Below are 20999 nucleotides of genomic sequence, written 5' to 3'. Positions count from 1 at the left end.
AATTGAATCCAATATCTCCTGTGCCTGCTCTTTGTGAGCAGCAGCAGAATAGTGCACTTACGTCTGGACTCTGCTGAAACGGCAGAAGAGACAGTCCAGAAAGTTCCCACTGATCATCTTCAGCACACAGTGAGCTTAGCAACTGTGGCGCACACATTACTGTCACTCGTCACTTTATCTCCTAAAAGTCCATTTGAATGCAACCTCTCCACTGCCCGCTCTCTCTGAGCAGCAGCAGAGTAGAGCAGGAACGTTTAGACTGTGCTAAAACAGCAGAAGAGCCAGGCCCAAAACATTCTGCTGATAATCTGCAGCGCACAGCGAGCTTTGCAACTCTGAAACACGCATTGCTGCCACTCCTCCCTTTCCTGCCTGAAAGACCGATTGAATCCAACATCTCTGTGCCAGCTCTCAGCTGAGCAGCAACAGAGACAGTAGAGCAGGAACGTTTAGACTGTGCTAAAACAGCAGAAGAGCCATGCAAAAAAGCTCCTGCTGATCATCTATAGCACACAGTCTCCTTCGCAACTGTGACACAAACATTGCTGTCACTTTTCACTGTTTCTCCTAAAAGTTCACTTGAATCCAACAGCTCTGTTTCCAGCTCTCGGCTGCGAGCAGCACAGTGGTTAGAGCAGGAATGTGTGGAATCTAAGAGAGTGGAAGAGACCGTCCAGAAAGCTGCTGTTGCGCTTCTTCACCACACACTGAACTTTACAACTGTGACACACACATTGTTGTCACTCCTCACCTTATCTCCTAAAAGTGCATTTGAATCCAGCGTTTCTGGTGCCCTGTGTCGTTTCAAGAGCAGCCGTGACAGGTGAACACGAGCGCTTGGACTCTGCTCCCACAGCCGAAGGGCCAGGAGGGGGAGCTCCGGCTGGGCATCTTCAGGACAGAGTGAGCTTTCAAACTGTGTCACACACTTTGCTGTCACCCCTCACTTTCCTACCTGAAAGTCCAATTGAATCCAACATCTCCTGTGCCTGCTCTTTGTGAGCAGCAGCAGAATAGTGCACTTACATCTGGACTCTGCTGAAACGGCAGAAGAGACAGTCCTGAAAGTTCCCACTGATCATCTTCAGCACACAGTGAGCTTAGCAACTGTGGCGCACACATTACTGTCACTCGTCACTTTATCTCCTAAAAGTCCATTTGAATGCAACCTCTCCACTGCCCGCTCTCTCTGAGCAGCAGCAGAGTAGAGCAGGAACGTTTAGACTGTGCTAAAACAGCAGAAGAGCCAGGCCCAAAACATTCTGCTGATAATTTGCAGCGCACAGCGAGCTTTGCAACTCTGAAACACGCATTGCTGCCACTCCTCCCTTTCCTGCCTGAAAGACCAATTGAATCCAACATGTCTGTGCCCGCTCTCAGCTGAGCAGCAACAGGGACAGTAGAGCAGGAACGTTTAGACTGTGCTAAAACAGCAGAAGAGCCATGCAAAAAAGCTCCTGCTGATCATCTATAGCACGCAGTCTCCTTTGCAACTGTGACACAAACATTGCTGTCACTTTTCACTGTTTGTCCTAAAAGTTCACTTGAACCCAACAACTCTGTTTCCAGCTCTCTGCTGTGAGCAGCACATTGAGTAGAGCAGGAATGTGTGGAATCAAAGAGAGTGGAAGAGACAGTCCAGTAAGCTGCTGTTGTGCTTCTATACCACACACTGAACTTTACAACTGTGACACACACATTGTTTTTACTCCTCACTTTATCTCCTAAAAGTGCATTTGAATCCAACGTTTCTGGTGCCCTCTGTCGTTTCAAGAGCAGCCGTGACAGGCGAGCACGAGCGCTTGGACTCTGCTCCCACAGCCGAAGAGCCAGCAGGGTAAGCTCCGGCTGGGCATCTTCAGCACGCAGTCAGCTTTGCAACTGTGAAACATATATTGCTGTCGCTCCTCTCTTTCCTACCTCAAAGACCACTTGAATCCAAAATCTCTGTGCCATTCTCTGCTGTGCAGCAGCAGAGAGAGTAGAGCAGGAACGTTTAGACTCTGCTAAAAGAGCAGAAGTGCCAGAACAAAATGTTCCTGCTGATCATCTTCAGCGCACAGCGACCTTTGCAACTCTGAAACACACATTGCAGTCAGTCCCCCCTTGCCTGCCTGAAAGACCAATTGAATCCAACATCTCTGTGCCCGCTCTCAGCTGAGCAGCAACAGAGACAGAAGAGCAGGAACGTTTAGACTGTGCTAAAACAGCAGAAGAGCCATGCAAAAAAGCTCCTGCTGATCATCTACAGCACACAGTCACCTTTGCAACTGTGACACAAACATTGCTGTCTCTTTTCACTGTTTCTCCTAAAAGTTCACTTGAATCCAACAGCTCTGTTTCCAGCTCTCTGCTGCGAGCAGCACAGTGGTTAGAGCAGGAATGTGTGGAATCTAAGAGAGTGGAAGAGACCGTCCAGAAAGCTGCTGTTGCGCTTCTTCACCACACACTGAACTTTACAACTGTGACACACACATTGTTGTCACTCCTCACCTTATCTCCTAAAAGTGCATTTGAATCCAGCGTTTCTGGTGCCCTGTGTCGTTTCAAGAGCAGCCGTGACAGGTGAACACGAGCGCTTGGACTCTGCTCCCACAGCCGAAGGGCCAGGAGGGGGAGCTCCGGCTGGGCATCTTCAGGACAGAGTGAGCTTTCAAACTGTGTCACACACTTTGCTGTCACCCCTCACTTTCCTACCTGAAAGTCCAATTGAATCCAATATCTCCTGTGCCTGCTCTTTGTGAGCAGCAGCAGAATAGTGCACTTACGTCTGGACTCTGCTGAAACGGCAGAAGAGACAGTCCAGAAAGTTCCCACTGATCATCTTCAGCACACAGTGAGCTTAGCAACTGTGGCGCACACATTACTGTCACTCGTCACTTTATCTCCTAAAAGTCCATTTGAATGCAACCTCTCCACTGCCCGCTCTCTCTGAGCAGCAGCAGAGTAGAGCAGGAACGTTTAGGATGTGCTAAAACAGCAGAAGAGCCAGGCCCAAAAGATTCTGCTGATAATCTGCAGCGCACAGCGAGCTTTGCAACTCTGAAACACGCATTGCTGCCACTCCTCCCTTTCCTGCCTGAAAGACCGATTGAATCCAACATCTCTGTGCCAGCTCTCAGCTGAGCAGCAACAGAGACAGTAGAGCAGGAACGTTTAGACTGTGCTAAAACAGCAGAAGAGCCATGCAAAAAAGCTCCTGCTGATCATCTATAGCACACAGTCTCCTTCGCAACTGTGACACAAACATTGCTGTCACTTTTCACTGTTTCTCCTAAAAGTTCACTTGAATCCAACAGCTCTGTTTCCAGCTCTCGGCTGCGAGCAGCACAGTGGTTAGAGCAGGAATGTGTGGAATCTAAGAGAGTGGAAGAGACCGTCCAGAAAGCTGCTGTTGCGCTTCTTCACCACACACTGAACTTTACAACTGTGACACACACATTGTTGTCACTCCTCACCTTATCTCCTAAAAGTGCATTTGAATCCAGCGTTTCTGGTGCCCTGTGTCGTTTCAAGAGCAGCCGTGACAGGTGAACACGAGCGCTTGGACTCTACTCCCACAGCCGAAGGGCCAGGAGGGGGAGCTCCGGCTGGGCATCTTCAGGACAGAGTGAGCTTTCAAACTGTGTCACACACTTTGCTGTCACCCCTCACTTTCCTACCTGAAAGTCCAATTGAATCCAACATCTCCTGTGCCTGCTCTTTGTGAGCAGCAGCAGAATAGTGCACTTACATCTGGACTCTGCTGAAACGGCAGAAGAGACAGTCCTGAAAGTTCCCACTGATCATCTTCAGCACACAGTGAGCTTAGCAACTGTGGCGCACACATTACTGTCACTCGTCACTTTATCTCCTAAAAGTCCATTTGAATGCAACCTCTCCACTGCCCGCTCTCTCTGAGCAGCAGCAGAGTAGAGCAGGAACGTTTAGACTGTGCTAAAACAGCAGAAGAGCCAGGCCCAAAACATTCTGCTGATAATTTGCAGCGCACAGCGAGCTTTGCAACTCTGAAACACGCATTGCTGCCACTCCTCCCTTTCCTGCCTGAAAGACCAATTGAATCCAACATGTCTGTGCCCGCTCTCAGCTGAGCAGCAACAGGGACAGTAGAGCAGGAACGTTTAGACTGTGCTAAAACAGCAGAAGAGCCATGCAAAAAAGCTCCTGCTGATCATCTATAGCACGCAGTCTCCTTTGCAACTGTGACACAAACATTGCTGTCACTTTTCACTGTTTGTCCTAAAAGTTCACTTGAACCCAACAACTCTGTTTCCAGCTCTCTGCTGTGAGCAGCACATTGAGTAGAGCAGGAATGTGTGGAATCAAAGAGAGTGGAAGAGACAGTCCAGTAAGCTGCTGTTGTGCTTCTATACCACACACTGAACTTTACAACTGTGACACACACATTGTTTTTACTCCTCACTTTATCTCCTAAAAGTGCATTTGAATCCAACGTTTCTGGTGCCCTCTGTCGTTTCAAGAGCAGCCGTGACAGGCGAGCACGAGCGCTTGGACTCTGCTCCCACAGCCGAAGAGCCAGCAGGGTAAGCTCCGGCTGGGCATCTTCAGCACGCAGTCAGCTTTGCAACTGTGAAACATATATTGCTGTCGCTCCTCTCTTTCCTACCTCAAAGACCACTTGAATCCAAAATCTCTGTGCCATTCTCTGCTGTGCAGCAGCAGAGAGAGTAGAGCAGGAACGTTTAGACTCTGCTAAAAGAGCAGAAGTGCCAGAACAAAATGTTCCTGCTGATCATCTTCAGCGCACAGCGACCTTTGCAACTCTGAAACACACATTGCAGTCAGTCCCCCCTTGCCTGCCTGAAAGACCAATTGAATCCAACATCTCTGTGCCCGCTCTCAGCTGAGCAGCAACAGAGACAGAAGAGCAGGAACGTTTAGACTGTGCTAAAACAGCAGAAGAGCCATGCAAAAAAGCTCCTGCTGATCATCTACAGCACACAGTCACCTTTGCAACTGTGACACAAACATTGCTGTCTCTTTTCACTGTTTCTCCTAAAAGTTCACTTGAATCCAACAGCTCTGTTTCCAGCTCTCTGCTGCGAGCAGCACAGTGGTTAGAGCAGGAATGTGTGGAATCTAAGAGAGTGGAAGAGACCGTCCAGAAAGCTGCTGTTGCGCTTCTTCACCACACACTGAACTTTACAACTGTGACACACACATTGTTGTCACTCCTCACCTTATCTCCTAAAAGTGCATTTGAATCCAGCGTTTCTGGTGCCCTGTGTCGTTTCAAGAGCAGCCGTGACAGGTGAACACGAGCGCTTGGACTCTGCTCCCACAGCCGAAGGGCCAGGAGGGGGAGCTCCGGCTGGGCATCTTCAGGACAGAGTGAGCTTTCAAACTGTGTCACACACTTTGCTGTCACCCCTCACTTTCCTACCTGAAAGTCCAATTGAATCCAATATCTCCTGTGCCTGCTCTTTGTGAGCAGCAGCAGAATAGTGCACTTACGTCTGGACTCTGCTGAAACGGCAGAAGAGACAGTCCAGAAAGTTCCCACTGATCATCTTCAGCACACAGTGAGCTTAGCAACTGTGGCGCACACATTACTGTCACTCGTCACTTTATCTCCTAAAAGTCCATTTGAATGCAACCTCTCCACTGCCCGCTCTCTCTGAGCAGCAGCAGAGTAGAGCAGGAACGTTTAGACTGTGCTAAAACAGCAGAAGAGCCAGGCCCAAAACATTCTGCTGATAATCTGCAGCGCACAGCGAGCTTTGCAACTCTGAAACACGCATTGCTGCCACTCCTCCCTTTCCTGCCTGAAAGACCGATTGAATCCAACATCTCTGTGCCAGCTCTCAGCTGAGCAGCAACAGAGACAGTAGAGCAGGAACGTTTAGACTGTGCTAAAACAGCAGAAGAGCCATGCAAAAAAGCTCCTGCTGATCATCTATAGCACGCAGTCTCCTTTGCAACTGTGACACAAACATTGCTGTCACTTTTCACTGTTTGTCCTAAAAGTTCACTTGAACCCAACAACTCTGTTTCCAGCTCTCTGCTGTGAGCAGCACACTGAGTGCACCCTCAGCAAGTTTGCTGATGACACAAAACTGGGAGGAGTGGCTGACACACCAGAGGACTGTGCTGCCATTCAGCGAGACCTGGACAGGCTGGAGAGTTGGGCGGGGAGAAACTTGATGAAATTTAACAAGGGCAAGTGTAGAGTCTTGCATCTGGGGAAGAACAACCCCATGTACCAGTACAGGTTGGGGGTTGACCTGCTGGAAAGTAGTGAAGGGGAAAGGGACCTGGGGGTCCTGGTGGATAGGAGGATGACCATGAGCCAGCAATGTGCTCTTGTGGCCAAGAAGGCAAATGGCATCTTAGGGTGCATTAGAAAGGGAGTGGTTAGTAGGTCAAGAGAGGTTCTCCTCCCCCTCTACTCAGCCTTGGTGAGGCCGCATCTGGAATATTGTGTCCAGTTCTGGGCCCCTCAATTCAAGAAGGACAGGGAATTGCTTGAAGGAGTCCAGCGCAGAGCCACAAAGATGATTAAGGGAGTGGAACATCTCCCTTATGAGGAGAGGCTGAGGGAGCTGGGTCTCTTTAGCTTGGAGAAGAGGAGACTGAGGGGTGACCTCATCAATGTTTACAAATATGTAAAGGGTAGGTGTCAGGATGATGGAGCTAGGCTTTTTTCAGTGATATCCAGTGATAGGACAAGGGGCAATGGGTGTAAACTGGAGCATAGGAAGTTCCACGTTAACATCAGGAAGAACTTCTTTACTGTAAGAGTGACAGAGCACTGGAACAGGTTGCCCAGGGGGGTTGTGGAGTCTCCTACACTGGAGATATTCAAGGCCCGCCTGGACAAGTTCCTGTGTGATGTACTGTAGGTTACCCTGCTCTTGCAGGGGGGTTGGACTAGATGATCTTTTTAGGTCCCTTCCAACCCTTGGGATTCTGTGATTCTGTGATTCTGTGATAGAGCAGGAATGTGTGGAATCAAAGACAGTGGAAGAGACAGTCCAGAAAGCTGCTGTTGTGCTTCTATACCACACACTGAACTTTACAACTGTGACACACACATTGTTGTTACTCCTCACTTTATCTCCTAAAAGTGCATTTGAATCCAACGTTTCTTCTGCCCTCTGTCGTTTCAAGAGCAGCCGTGACAGGCGAGCACGAGCGCTTGGACTCTGCTCCCACAGCCGAAGAGCCAGCAGGGTAAGCTCCGGCTGGGCATCTTCAGCACGCAGTCAGCTTTGCAACTGTGAAACATATATTGCTGTCGCTCCTCTCTTTCCTACCTCAAAGACCACTTGAATCCAAAATCTCTGTGCCATTCTCTGCTGTGCAGCAGCAGAGAGAGTAGAGCAGGAACGTTTAGACTCTGCTAAAAGAGCAGAAGTGCCAGAACAAAATGTTCCTGCTGATCATCTTCAGCGCACAGCGACCTTTGCAACTCTGAAACACACATTGCAGTCAGTCCCCCCTTGCCTGCCTGAAAGACCAATTGAATCCAACATCTCTGTGCCCGCTCTCAGCTGAGCAGCAACAGAGACAGAAGAGCAGGAACGTTTAGACTGTGCTAAAACAGCAGAAGAGCCATGCAAAAAAGCTCCTGCTGATCATCTACAGCACACAGTCACCTTTGCAACTGTGACACAAACATTGCTGTCTCTTTTCACTGTTTCTCCTAAAAGTTCACTTGAATCCAACAGCTCTGTTTCCAGCTCTCTGCTGCGAGCAGCACAGTGGTTAGAGCAGGAATGTGTGGAATCTAAGAGAGTGGAAGAGACCGTCCAGAAAGCTGCTGTTGCGCTTCTTCACCACACACTGAACTTTACAACTGTGACACACACATTGTTGTCACTCCTCACCTTATCTCCTAAAAGTGCATTTGAATCCAGCGTTTCTGGTGCCCTGTGTCGTTTCAAGAGCAGCCGTGACAGGTGAACACGAGCGCTTGGACTCTGCTCCCACAGCCGAAGGGCCAGGAGGGGGAGCTCCGGCTGGGCATCTTCAGGACAGAGTGAGCTTTCAAACTGTGTCACACACTTTGCTGTCACCCCTCACTTTCCTACCTGAAAGTCCAATTGAATCCAACATCTCCTGTGCCTGCTCTTTGTGAGCAGCAGCAGAATAGTGCACTTACGTCTGGACTCTGCTGAAACGGCAGAAGAGACAGTCCAGAAAGTTCCCACTGATCATCTTCAGCACACAGTGAGCTTAGCAACTGTGGCGCACACATTACTGTCACTCGTCACTTTATCTCCTAAAAGTCCATTTGAATGCAACCTCTCCACTGCCCGCTCTCTCTGAGCAGCAGCAGAGTAGAGCAGGAACGTTTAGGCTGTGCTAAAACAGCAGAAGAGCCAGGCCCAAAACATTCTGCTGATAATCTGCAGCGCACAGCGAGCTTTGCAACTCTGAAACACGCATTGCTGCCACTCCTCCCTTTCCTGCCTGAAAGACCGATTGAATCCAACATCTCTGTGCCAGCTCTCAGCTGAGCAGCAACAGAGACAGTAGAGCAGGAACGTTTAGACTGTGCTAAAACAGCAGAAGAGCCATGCAAAAAAGCTCCTGCTGATCATCTATAGCACGCAGTCTCCTTTGCAACTGTGACACAAACATTGCTGTCACTTTTCACTGTTTGTCCTAAAAGTTCACTTGAACCCAACAACTCTGTTTCCAGCTCTCTGCTGTGAGCAGCACATTGAGTAGAGCAGGAATGTGTGGAATCAAAGACAGTGGAAGAGACAGTCCAGAAAGCTGCTGTTGTGCTTCTATACCACACACTGAACTTTACAACTGTGACACACACATTGTTGTTACTCCTCACTTTATCTCCTAAAAGTGCATTTGAATCCAACGTTTCTTCTGCCCTCTGTCGTTTCAAGAGCAGCCGTGACAGGCGAGCACGAGCGCTTGGACTCTGCTCCCACAGCCGAAGAGCCAGCAGGGTAAGCTCCGGCTGGGCATCTTCAGCACGCAGTCAGCTTTGCAACTGTGAAACATATATTGCTGTCGCTCCTCTCTTTCCTACCTCAAAGACCACTTGAATCCAAAATCTCTGTGCCATTCTCTGCTGTGCAGCAGCAGAGAGAGTAGAGCAGGAACGTTTAGACTCTGCTAAAAGAGCAGAAGTGCCAGAACAAAATGTTCCTGCTGATCATCTTCAGCGCACAGCGACCTTTGCAACTCTGAAACACACATTGCAGTCAGTCCCCCCTTGCCTGCCTGAAAGACCAATTGAATCCAACATCTCTGTGCCCGCTCTCAGCTGAGCAGCAACAGAGACAGAAGAGCAGGAACGTTTAGACTGTGCTAAAACAGCAGAAGAGCCATGCAAAAAAGCTCCTGCTGATCATCTACAGCACACAGTCACCTTTGCAACTGTGACACAAACATTGCTGTCTCTTTTCACTGTTTCTCCTAAAAGTTCACTTGAATCCAACAGCTCTGTTTCCAGCTCTCTGCTGCGAGCAGCACAGTGGTTAGAGCAGGAATGTGTGGAATCTAAGAGAGTGGAAGGGACCGTCCAGAAAGCTGCTGTTGCGCTTCTTCACCACACACTGAACTTTACAACTGTGACACACACATTGTTGTCACTCCTCACCTTATCTCCTAAAAGTGCATTTGAATCCAGCGTTTCTGGTGCCCTGTGTCGTTTCAAGAGCAGCCGTGACAGGTGAACACGAGCGCTTGGACTCTGCTCCCACAGCCGAAGGGCCAGGAGGGGGAGCTCCGGCTGGGCATCTTCAGGACAGAGTGAGCTTTCAAACTGTGTCACACACTTTGCTGTCACCCCTCACTTTCCTACCTGAAAGTCCAATTGAATCCAACATCTCCTGTGCCTGCTCTTTGTGAGCAGCAGCAGAATAGTGCACTTACGTCTGGACTCTGCTGAAACGGCAGAAGAGACAGTCCAGAAAGTTCCCACTGATCATCTTCAGCACACAGTGAGCTTAGCAACTGTGGCGCACACATTACTGTCACTCGTCACTTTATCTCCTAAAAGTCCATTTGAATGCAACCTCTCCACTGCCCGCTCTCTCTGAGCAGCAGCAGAGTAGAGCAGGAACGTTTAGGCTGTGCTAAAACAGCAGAAGAGCCAGGCCCAAAACATTCTGCTGATAATCTGCAGCGCACAGCGAGCTTTGCAACTCTGAAACACGCATTGCTGCCACTCCTCCCTTTCCTGCCTGAAAGACCGATTGAATCCAACATCTCTGTGCCAGCTCTCAGCTGAGCAGCAACAGAGACAGTAGAGCAGGAACGTTTAGACTGTGCTAAAACAGCAGAAGAGCCATGCAAAAAAGCTCCTGCTGATCATCTATAGCACACAGTCTCCTTCGCAACTGTGACACAAACATTGCTGTCACTTTTCACTGTTTCTCCTAAAAGTTCACTTGAATCCAACAGCTCTGTTTCCAGCTCTCGGCTGCGAGCAGCACAGTGGTTAGAGCAGGAATGTGTGGAATCTAAGAGAGTGGAAGAGACCGTCCAGAAAGCTGCTGTTGCGCTTCTTCACCACACACTGAACTTTACAACTGTGACACACACATTGTTGTCACTCCTCACCTTATCTCCTAAAAGTGCATTTGAATCCAGCGTTTCTGGTGCCCTGTGTCGTTTCAAGAGCAGCCGTGACAGGTGAACACGAGCGCTTGGACTCTGCTCCCACAGCCGAAGGGCCAGGAGGGGGAGCTCCGGCTGGGCATCTTCAGGACAGAGTGAGCTTTCAAACTGTGTCACACACTTTGCTGTCACCCCTCACTTTCCTACCTGAAAGTCCAATTGAATCCAACATCTCCTGTGCCTGCTCTTTGTGAGCAGCAGCAGAATAGTGCACTTACATCTGGACTCTGCTGAAACGGCAGAAGAGACAGTCCTGAAAGTTCCCACTGATCATCTTCAGCACACAGTGAGCTTAGCAACTGTGGCGCACACATTACTGTCACTCGTCACTTTATCTCCTAAAAGTCCATTTGAATGCAACCTCTCCACTGCCCGCTCTCTCTGAGCAGCAGCAGAGTAGAGCAGGAACGTTTAGGATGTGCTAAAACAGCAGAAGAGCCAGGCCCAAAAGATTCTGCTGATAATCTGCAGCGCACAGCGAGCTTTGCAACTCTGAAACACGCATTGCTGCCACTCCTCCCTTTCCTGCCTGAAAGACCGATTGAATCCAACATCTCTGTGCCAGCTCTCAGCTGAGCAGCAACAGAGACAGTAGAGCAGGAACGTTTAGACTGTGCTAAAACAGCAGAAGAGCCATGCAAAAAAGCTCCTGCTGATCATCTATAGCACACAGTCTCCTTCGCAACTGTGACACAAACATTGCTGTCACTTTTCACTGTTTCTCCTAAAAGTTCACTTGAATCCAACAGCTCTGTTTCCAGCTCTCGGCTGCGAGCAGCACAGTGGTTAGAGCAGGAATGTGTGGAATCTAAGAGAGTGGAAGAGACCGTCCAGAAAGCTGCTGTTGCGCTTCTTCACCACACACTGAACTTTACAACTGTGACACACACATTGTTGTCACTCCTCACCTTATCTCCTAAAAGTGCATTTGAATCCAGCGTTTCTGGTGCCCTGTGTCGTTTCAAGAGCAGCCGTGACAGGTGAACACGAGCGCTTGGACTCTGCTCCCACAGCCGAAGGGCCAGGAGGGGGAGCTCCGGCTGGGCATCTTCAGGACAGAGTGAGCTTTCAAACTGTGTCACACACTTTGCTGTCACCCCTCACTTTCCTACCTGAAAGTCCAATTGAATCCAACATCTCCTGTGCCTGCTCTTTGTGAGCAGCAGCAGAATAGTGCACTTACATCTGGACTCTGCTGAAACGGCAGAAGAGACAGTCCTGAAAGTTCCCACTGATCATCTTCAGCACACAGTGAGCTTAGCAACTGTGGCGCACACATTACTGTCACTCGTCACTTTATCTCCTAAAAGTCCATTTGAATGCAACCTCTCCACTGCCCGCTCTCTCTGAGCAGCAGCAGAGTAGAGCAGGAACGTTTAGACTGTGCTAAAACAGCAGAAGAGCCAGGCCCAAAACATTCTGCTGATAATTTGCAGCGCACAGCGAGCTTTGCAACTCTGAAACACGCATTGCTGCCACTCCTCCCTTTCCTGCCTGAAAGACCAATTGAATCCAACATGTCTGTGCCCGCTCTCAGCTGAGCAGCAACAGGGACAGTAGAGCAGGAACGTTTAGACTGTGCTAAAACAGCAGAAGAGCCATGCAAAAAAGCTCCTGCTGATCATCTATAGCACGCAGTCTCCTTTGCAACTGTGACACAAACATTGCTGTCACTTTTCACTGTTTGTCCTAAAAGTTCACTTGAACCCAACAACTCTGTTTCCAGCTCTCTGCTGTGAGCAGCACATTGAGTAGAGCAGGAATGTGTGGAATCAAAGAGAGTGGAAGAGACAGTCCAGAAAGCTGCTGTTGTGCTTCTATACCACACACTGAACTTTACAACTGTGACACACACATTGTTTTTACTCCTCACTTTATCTCCTAAAAGTGCATTTGAATCCAACGTTTCTGGTGCCCTCTGTCGTTTCAAGAGCAGCCGTGACAGGCGAGCACGAGCGCTTGGACTCTGCTCCCACAGCCGAAGAGCCAGCAGGGTAAGCTCCGGCTGGGCATCTTCAGCACGCAGTCAGCTTTGCAACTGTGAAACATATATTGCTGTCGCTCCTCTCTTTCCTACCTCAAAGACCACTTGAATCCAAAATCTCTGTGCCATTCTCTGCTGTGCAGCAGCAGAGAGAGTAGAGCAGGAACGTTTAGACTCTGCTAAAAGAGCAGAAGTGCCAGAACAAAATGTTCCTGCTGATCATCTTCAGCGCACAGCGACCTTTGCAACTCTGAAACACACATTGCAGTCAGTCCCCCCTTGCCTGCCTGAAAGACCAATTGAATCCAACATCTCTGTGCCCGCTCTCAGCTGAGCAGCAACAGAGACAGAAGAGCAGGAACGTTTAGACTGTGCTAAAACAGCAGAAGAGCCATGCAAAAAAGCTCCTGCTGATCATCTACAGCACACAGTCACCTTTGCAACTGTGACACAAACATTGCTGTCTCTTTTCACTGTTTCTCCTAAAAGTTCACTTGAATCCAACAGCTCTGTTTCCAGCTCTCTGCTGCGAGCAGCACAGTGGTTAGAGCAGGAATGTGTGGAATCTAAGAGAGTGGAAGAGACCGTCCAGAAAGCTGCTGTTGCGCTTCTTCACCACACACTGAACTTTACAACTGTGACACACACATTGTTGTCACTCCTCACCTTATCTCCTAAAAGTGCATTTGAATCCAGCGTTTCTGGTGCCCTGTGTCGTTTCAAGAGCAGCCGTGACAGGTGAACACGAGCGCTTGGACTCTGCTCCCACAGCCGAAGGGCCAGGAGGGGGAGCTCCGGCTGGGCATCTTCAGGACAGAGTGAGCTTTCAAACTGTGTCACACACTTTGCTGTCACCCCTCACTTTCCTACCTGAAAGTCCAATTGAATCCAATATCTCCTGTGCCTGCTCTTTGTGAGCAGCAGCAGAATAGTGCACTTACGTCTGGACTCTGCTGAAACGGCAGAAGAGACAGTCCAGAAAGTTCCCACTGATCATCTTCAGCACACAGTGAGCTTAGCAACTGTGGCGCACACATTACTGTCACTCGTCACTTTATCTCCTAAAAGTCCATTTGAATGCAACCTCTCCACTGCCCGCTCTCTCTGAGCAGCAGCAGAGTAGAGCAGGAACGTTTAGACTGTGCTAAAACAGCAGAAGAGCCAGGCCCAAAACATTCTGCTGATAATCTGCAGCGCACAGCGAGCTTTGCAACTCTGAAACACGCATTGCTGCCACTCCTCCCTTTCCTGCCTGAAAGACCGATTGAATCCAACATCTCTGTGCCCGCTCTCAGCTGAGCAGCAACAGAGACAGTAGAGCAGGAACGTTTAGACTGTGCTAAAACAGCAGAAGAGCCATGCAAAAAAGCTCCTGCTGATCATCTATAGCACGCAGTCTCCTTTGCAACTGTGACACAAACATTGCTGTCACTTTTCACTGTTTGTCCTAAAAGTTCACTTGAACCCAACAACTCTGTTTCCAGCTCTCTGCTGTGAGCAGCACATTGAGTAGAGCAGGAATGTGTGGAATCAAAGACAGTGGAAGAGACAGTCCAGAAAGCTGCTGTTGTGCTTCTATACCACACACTGAACTTTACAACTGTGACACACACATTGTTGTTACTCCTCACTTTATCTCCTAAAAGTGCATTTGAATCCAACGTTTCTTCTGCCCTCTGTCGTTTCAAGAGCAGCCGTGACAGGCGAGCACGAGCGCTTGGACTCTGCTCCCACAGCCGAAGAGCCAGCAGGGTAAGCTCCGGCTGGGCATCTTCAGCACGCAGTCAGCTTTGCAACTGTGAAACATATATTGCTGTCGCTCCTCTCTTTCCTACCTCAAAGACCACTTGAATCCAAAATCTCTGTGCCATTCTCTGCTGTGCAGCAGCAGAGAGAGTAGAGCAGGAACGTTTAGACTCTGCTAAAAGAGCAGAAGTGCCAGAACAAAATGTTCCTGCTGATCATCTTCAGCGCACAGCGACCTTTGCAACTCTGAAACACACATTGCAGTCAGTCCCCCCTTGCCTGCCTGAAAGACCAATTGAATCCAACATCTCTGTGCCCGCTCTCAGCTGAGCAGCAACAGAGACAGAAGAGCAGGAACGTTTAGACTGTGCTAAAACAGCAGAAGAGCCATGCAAAAAAGCTCCTGCTGATCATCTACAGCACACAGTCACCTTTGCAACTGTGACACAAACATTGCTGTCTCTTTTCACTGTTTCTCCTAAAAGTTCACTTGAATCCAACAGCTCTGTTTCCAGCTCTCTGCTGCGAGCAGCACAGTGGTTAGAGCAGGAATGTGTGGAATCTAAGAGAGTGGAAGGGACCGTCCAGAAAGCTGCTGTTGCGCTTCTTCACCACACACTGAACTTTACAACTGTGACACACACATTGTTGTCACTCCTCACCTTATCTCCTAAAAGTGCATTTGAATCCAGCGTTTCTGGTGCCCTGTGTCGTTTCAAGAGCAGCCGTGACAGGTGAACATGAGCGCTTGGACTCTGCTCCCACAGCCGAAGGGCCAGGAGGGGGAGCTCCGGCTGGGCATCTTCAGGACAGAGTGAGCTTTCAAACTGTGTCACACACTTTGCTGTCACCCCTCACTTTCCTACCTGAAAGTCCAATTGAATCCAACATCTCCTGTGCCTGCTCTTTGTGAGCAGCAGCAGAATAGTGCACTTACGTCTGGACTCTGCTGAAACGGCAGAAGAGACAGTCCAGAAAGTTCCCACTGATCATCTTCAGCACACAGTGAGCTTAGCAACTGTGGCGCACACATTACTGTCACTCGTCACTTTATCTCCTAAAAGTCCATTTGAATGCAACCTCTCCACTGCCCGCTCTCTCTGAGCAGCAGCAGAGTAGAGCAGGAACGTTTAGACTGTGCTAAAACAGCAGAAGAGCCAGGCCCAAAACATTCTGCTGATAATCTGCAGCGCACAGCGAGCTTTGCAACTCTGAAACACGCATTGCTGCCACTCCTCCCTTTCCTGCCTGAAAGACCGATTGAATCCAACATCTCTGTGCCAGCTCTCAGCTGAGCAGCAACAGAGACAGTAGAGCAGGAACGTTTAGACTGTGCTAAAACAGCAGAAGAGCCATGCAAAAAAGCTCCTGCTGATCATCTATAGCACGCAGTCTCCTTTGCAACTGTGACACAAACATTGCTGTCACTTTTCACTGTTTGTCCTAAAAGTTCACTTGAACCCAACAACTCTGTTTCCAGCTCTCTGCTGTGAGCAGCACATTGAGTAGAGCAGGAATGTGTGGAATCAAAGACAGTGGAAGAGACAGTCCAGAAAGCTGCTGTTGTGCTTCTATACCACACACTGAACTTTACAACTGTGACACACACATTGTTGTTACTCCTCACTTTATCTCCTAAAAGTGCATTTGAATCCAACGTTTCTTCTGCCCTCTGTCGTTTCAAGAGCAGCCGTGACAGGCGAGCACGAGCGCTTGGACTCTGCTCCCACAGCCGAAGAGCCAGCAGGGTAAGCTCCGGCTGGGCATCTTCAGCACGCAGTCAGCTTTGCAACTGTGAAACATATATTGCTGTCGCTCCTCTCTTTCCTACCTCAAAGACCACTTGAATCCAAAATCTCTGTGCCATTCTCTGCTGTGCAGCAGCAGAGAGAGTAGAGCAGGAACGTTTAGACTCTGCTAAAAGAGCAGAAGTGCCAGAACAAAATGTTCCTGCTGATCATCTTCAGCGCACAGCGACCTTTGCAACTCTGAAACACACATTGCAGTCAGTCCCCCCTTGCCTGCCTGAAAGACCAATTGAATCCAACATCTCTGTGCCCGCTCTCAGCTGAGCAGCAACAGAGACAGAAGAGCAGGAACGTTTAGACTGTGCTAAAACAGCAGAAGAGCCATGCAAAAAAGCTCCTGCTGATCATCTACAGCACACAGTCACCTTTGCAACTGTGACACAAACATTGCTGTCTCTTTTCACTGTTTCTCCTAAAAGTTCACTTGAATCCAACAGCTCTGTTTCCAGCTCTCTGCTGCGAGCAGCACAGTGGTTAGAGCAGGAATGTGTGGAATCTAAGAGAGTGGAAGGGACCGTCCAGAAAGCTGCTGTTGCGCTTCTTCACCACACACTGAACTTTACAACTGTGACACACACATTGTTGTCACTCCTCACCTTATCTCCTAAAAGTGCATTTGAATCCAGCGTTTCTGGTGCCCTGTGTCGTTTCAAGAGCAGCCGTGACAGGTGAACACGAGCGCTTGGACTCTGCTCCCACAGCCGAAGGGCCAGGAGGGGGAGCTCCGGCTGGGCATCTTCAGGACAGAGTGAGCTTTCAAACTGTGTCACACACTTTGCTGTCACCCCTCACTTTCCTACCTGAAAGTCCAATTGAATCCAACATCTCCTGTGCCTGCTCTTTGTGAGCAGCAGCAGAATAGTGCACTTACGTCTGGACTCTGCTGAAACGGCAGAAGAGACAGTCCAGAAAGTTCCCACTGATCATCTTCAGCACACAGTGAGCTTAGCAACTGTGGCGCACACATTACTGTCACTCGTCACTTTATCTCCTAAAAGTCCATTTGAATGCAACCTCTCCACTGCCCGCTCTCTCTGAGCAGCAGCAGAGTAGAGCAGGAACGTTTAGACTGTGCTAAAACAGCAGAAGAGCCAGGCCCAAAACATTCTGCTGATAATCTGCAGCGCACAGCGAGCTTTGCAACTCTGAAACACGCATTGCTGCCACTCCTCCCTTTCCTGCCTGAAAGACCGATTGAATCCAACATCTCTGTGCCAGCTCTCAGCTGAGCAGCAACAGAGACAGTAGAGCAGGAACGTTTAGACTGTGCTAAAACAGCAGAAGAGCCATGCAAAAAAGCTCCTGCTGATCATCTATAGCACGCAGTCTCCTTTGCAACTGTGACACAAACATTGCTGTCACTTTTCACTGTTTGTCCTAAAAGTTCACTTGAACCCAACAACTCTGTTTCCAGCTCTCTGCTGTGAGCAGCACATTGAGTAGAGCAGGAATGTGTGGAATCAAAGACAGTGGAAGAGACAGTCCAGAAAGCTGCTGTTGTGCTTCTATACCACACACTGAACTTTACAACTGTGACACACACATTGTTGTTACTCCTCACTTTATCTCCTAAAAGTGCATTTGAATCCAACGTTTCTGGTGCCCTCTGTCGTTTCAAGAGCAGCCGTGACAGGCGAGCACGAGCGCTTGGACTCTGCTCCCACAGCCGAAGAGCCAGCAGGGTAAGCTCCGGCTGGGCATCTTCAGCACGCAGTCAGCTTTGCAACTGTGAAACATATATTGCTGTCGCTCCTCTCTTTCCTACCTCAAAGACCACTTGAATCCAAAATCTCTGTGCCATTCTCTGCTGTGCAGCAGCAGAGAGAGTAGAGCAGGAACGTTTAGACTCTGCTAAAAGAGCAGAAGTGCCAGAACAAAATGTTCCTGCTGATCATCTTCAGCGCACAGCGACCTTTGCAACTCTGAAACACACATTGCAGTCAGTCCCCCCTTGCCTGCCTGAAAGACCAATTGAATCCAACATCTCTGTGCCCGCTCTCAGCTGAGCAGCAACAGAGACAGAAGAGCAGGAACGTTTAGACTGTGCTAAAACAGCAGAAGAGCCATGCAAAAAAGCTCCTGCTGATCATCTACAGCACACAGTCACCTTTGCAACTGTGACACAAACATTGCTGTCTCTTTTCACTGTTTCTCCTAAAAGTTCACTTGAATCCAACAGCTCTGTTTCCAGCTCTCTGCTGCGAGCAGCACAGTGGTTAGAGCAGGAATGTGTGGAATCTAAGAGAGTGGAAGGGACCGTCCAGAAAGCTGCTGTTGCGCTTCTTCACCACACACTGAACTTTACAACTGTGACACACACATTGTTGTCACTCCTCACCTTATCTCCTAAAAGTGCATTTGAATCCAGCGTTTCTGGTGCCCTGTGTCGTTTCAAGAGCAGCCGTGACAGGTGAACACGAGCGCTTGGACTCTGCTCCCACAGCCGAAGGGCCAGGAGGGGGAGCTCCGGCTGGGCATCTTCAGGACAGAGTGAGCTTTCAAACTGTGTCACACACTTTGCTGTCACCCCTCACTTTCCTACCTGAAAGTCCAATTGAATCCAACATCTCCTGTGCCTGCTCTTTGTGAGCAGCAGCAGAATAGTGCACTTACGTCTGGACTCTGCTGAAACGGCAGAAGAGACAGTCCAGAAAGTTCCCACTGATCATCTTCAGCACACAGTGAGCTTAGCAACTGTGGCGCACACATTACTGTCACTCGTCACTTTATCTCCTAAAAGTCCATTTGAATGCAACCTCTCCACTGCCCGCTCTCTCTGAGCAGCAGCAGAGTAGAGCAGGAACGTTTAGACTGTGCTAAAACAGCAGAAGAGCCAGGCCCAAAACATTCTGCTGATAATCTGCAGCGCACAGCGAGCTTTGCAACTCTGAAACACGCATTGCTGCCACTCCTCCCTTTCCTGCCTGAAAGACCGATTGAATCCAACATGTCTGTGCCCGCTCTCAGCTGAGCAGCAACAGGGACAGTAGAGCAGGAACGTTTAGACTGTGCTAAAACAGCAGAAGAGCCATGCAAAAAAGCTCCTGCTGATCATCTATAGCACACAGTCTCCTTCGCAACTGTGACACAAACATTGCTGTCACTTTTCACTGTTTCTCCTAAAAGTTCACTTGAACCCAACAACTCTGTTTCCAGCTCTCTGCTGTGAGCAGCACATTGAGTAGAGCAGGAATGTGTGGAATCAAAGACAGTGGAAGAGACAGTCCAGTAAGCTGCTGTTGTGCTTCTATACCACACACTGAACTTTACAACTGTGACACACACATTGTTGTTACTCCTCACTTTATCTCCTAAAAGTGCATTTGAATCCAACGTTTCTGGTGCCCTCTGTCGTTTCAAGAGCAGCCGTGACAGGCGAGCACGAGCGCTTGGACTCTGCTCCCACAGCCGAAGAGCCAGCAGGGTAAGCTCCGGCTGGGCATCTTCAGCACGCAGTCAGCTTTGCAACTGTGAAACATATATTGCTGTCGCTCCTCTCTTTCCTACCTCAAAGACCACTTGAATCCAAAATCTCTGTGCCATTCTCTGCTGTGCAGCAGCAGAGAGAGTAGAGCAGGAACGTTTAGACTCTGCTAAAAGAGCAGAAGTGCCAGAACAAAATGTTCCTGCTGATCATCTTCAGCGCACAGCGACCTTTGCAACTCTGAAACACACATTGCAGTCAGTCCCCCCTTGCCTGCCTGAAAGACCAATTGAATCCAACATCTCTGTGCCCGCTCTCAGCTGAGCAGCAACAGAGACAGAAGAGCAGGAACGTTTAGACTGTGCTAAAACAGCAGAAGAGCCATGCAAAAAAGCTCCTGCTGATCATCTACAGCACACAGTCACCTTTGCAACTGTGACACAAACATTGCTGTCTCTTTTCACTGTTTCTCCTAAAAGTTCACTTGAATCCAACAGCTCTGTTTCCAGCTCTCTGCTGCGAGCAGCACAGTGGTTAGAGCAGGAATGTGTGGAATCTAAGAGAGTGGAAGAGACCGTCCAGAAAGCTGCTGTTGCGCTTCTTCACCACACACTGAACTTTACAACTGTGACACACACATTGTTGTCACTCCTCACCTTATCTCCTAAAAGTGCATTTGAATCCAAAGTTTCTGGTGCCCTGTGTCGTTTCAAGAGCAGCCGTGACAGGTGAACACGAGCGCTTGGACTCTGCTCCCACAGCCGAAGGGCCAGGAGGGGGAGCTCCGGCTGGGCATCTTCAGGACAGAGTGAGCTTTCAAACTGTGTCACACACTTTGCTGTCACCCCTCACTTTCCTACCTGAAAGTCCAATTGAATCCAATATCTCCTGTGCCTGCTCTTTGTGAGCAGCAGCAGAATAGTGCACTTACGTCTGGACTCTGCTGAAACGGCAGAAGAGACAGTCCAGAAAGTTCCCACTGATCATCTTCAGCACACAGTGAGCTTAGCAACTGTGGCGCACACATTACTGTCACTCGTCACTTTATCTCCTAAAAGTCCATTTGAATGCAACCTCTCCACTGCCCGCTCTCTCTGAGCAGCAGCAGAGTAGAGCAGGAACGTTTAGACTGTGCTAAAACAGCAGAAGAGCCAGGCCCAAAACATTCTGCTGATAATCTGCAGCGCACAGCGAGCTTTGCAACTCTGAAACACGCATTGCTGCCACTCCTCCCTTTCCTGCCTGAAAGACCGATTGAATCCAACATCTCTGTGCCCGCTCTCAGCTGAGCAGCAACAGAGACAGTAGAGCAGGAACGTTTAGACTGTGCTAAAACAGCAGAAGAGCCATGCAAAAAAGCTCCTGCTGATCATCTATAGCACGCAGTCTCCTTTGCAACTGTGACACAAACATTGCTGTCACT

Source organism: Lathamus discolor, chromosome 3 (genome assembly GCF_037157495.1).
Source record: "Lathamus discolor isolate bLatDis1 chromosome 3, bLatDis1.hap1, whole genome shotgun sequence".
In the NCBI taxonomy this organism is placed as follows: domain Eukaryota; kingdom Metazoa; phylum Chordata; class Aves; order Psittaciformes; family Psittacidae; genus Lathamus; species Lathamus discolor.
The sequence above is the reverse complement of the archived record's forward strand: the minus strand, read 5'-3'. Positions refer to the sequence as shown.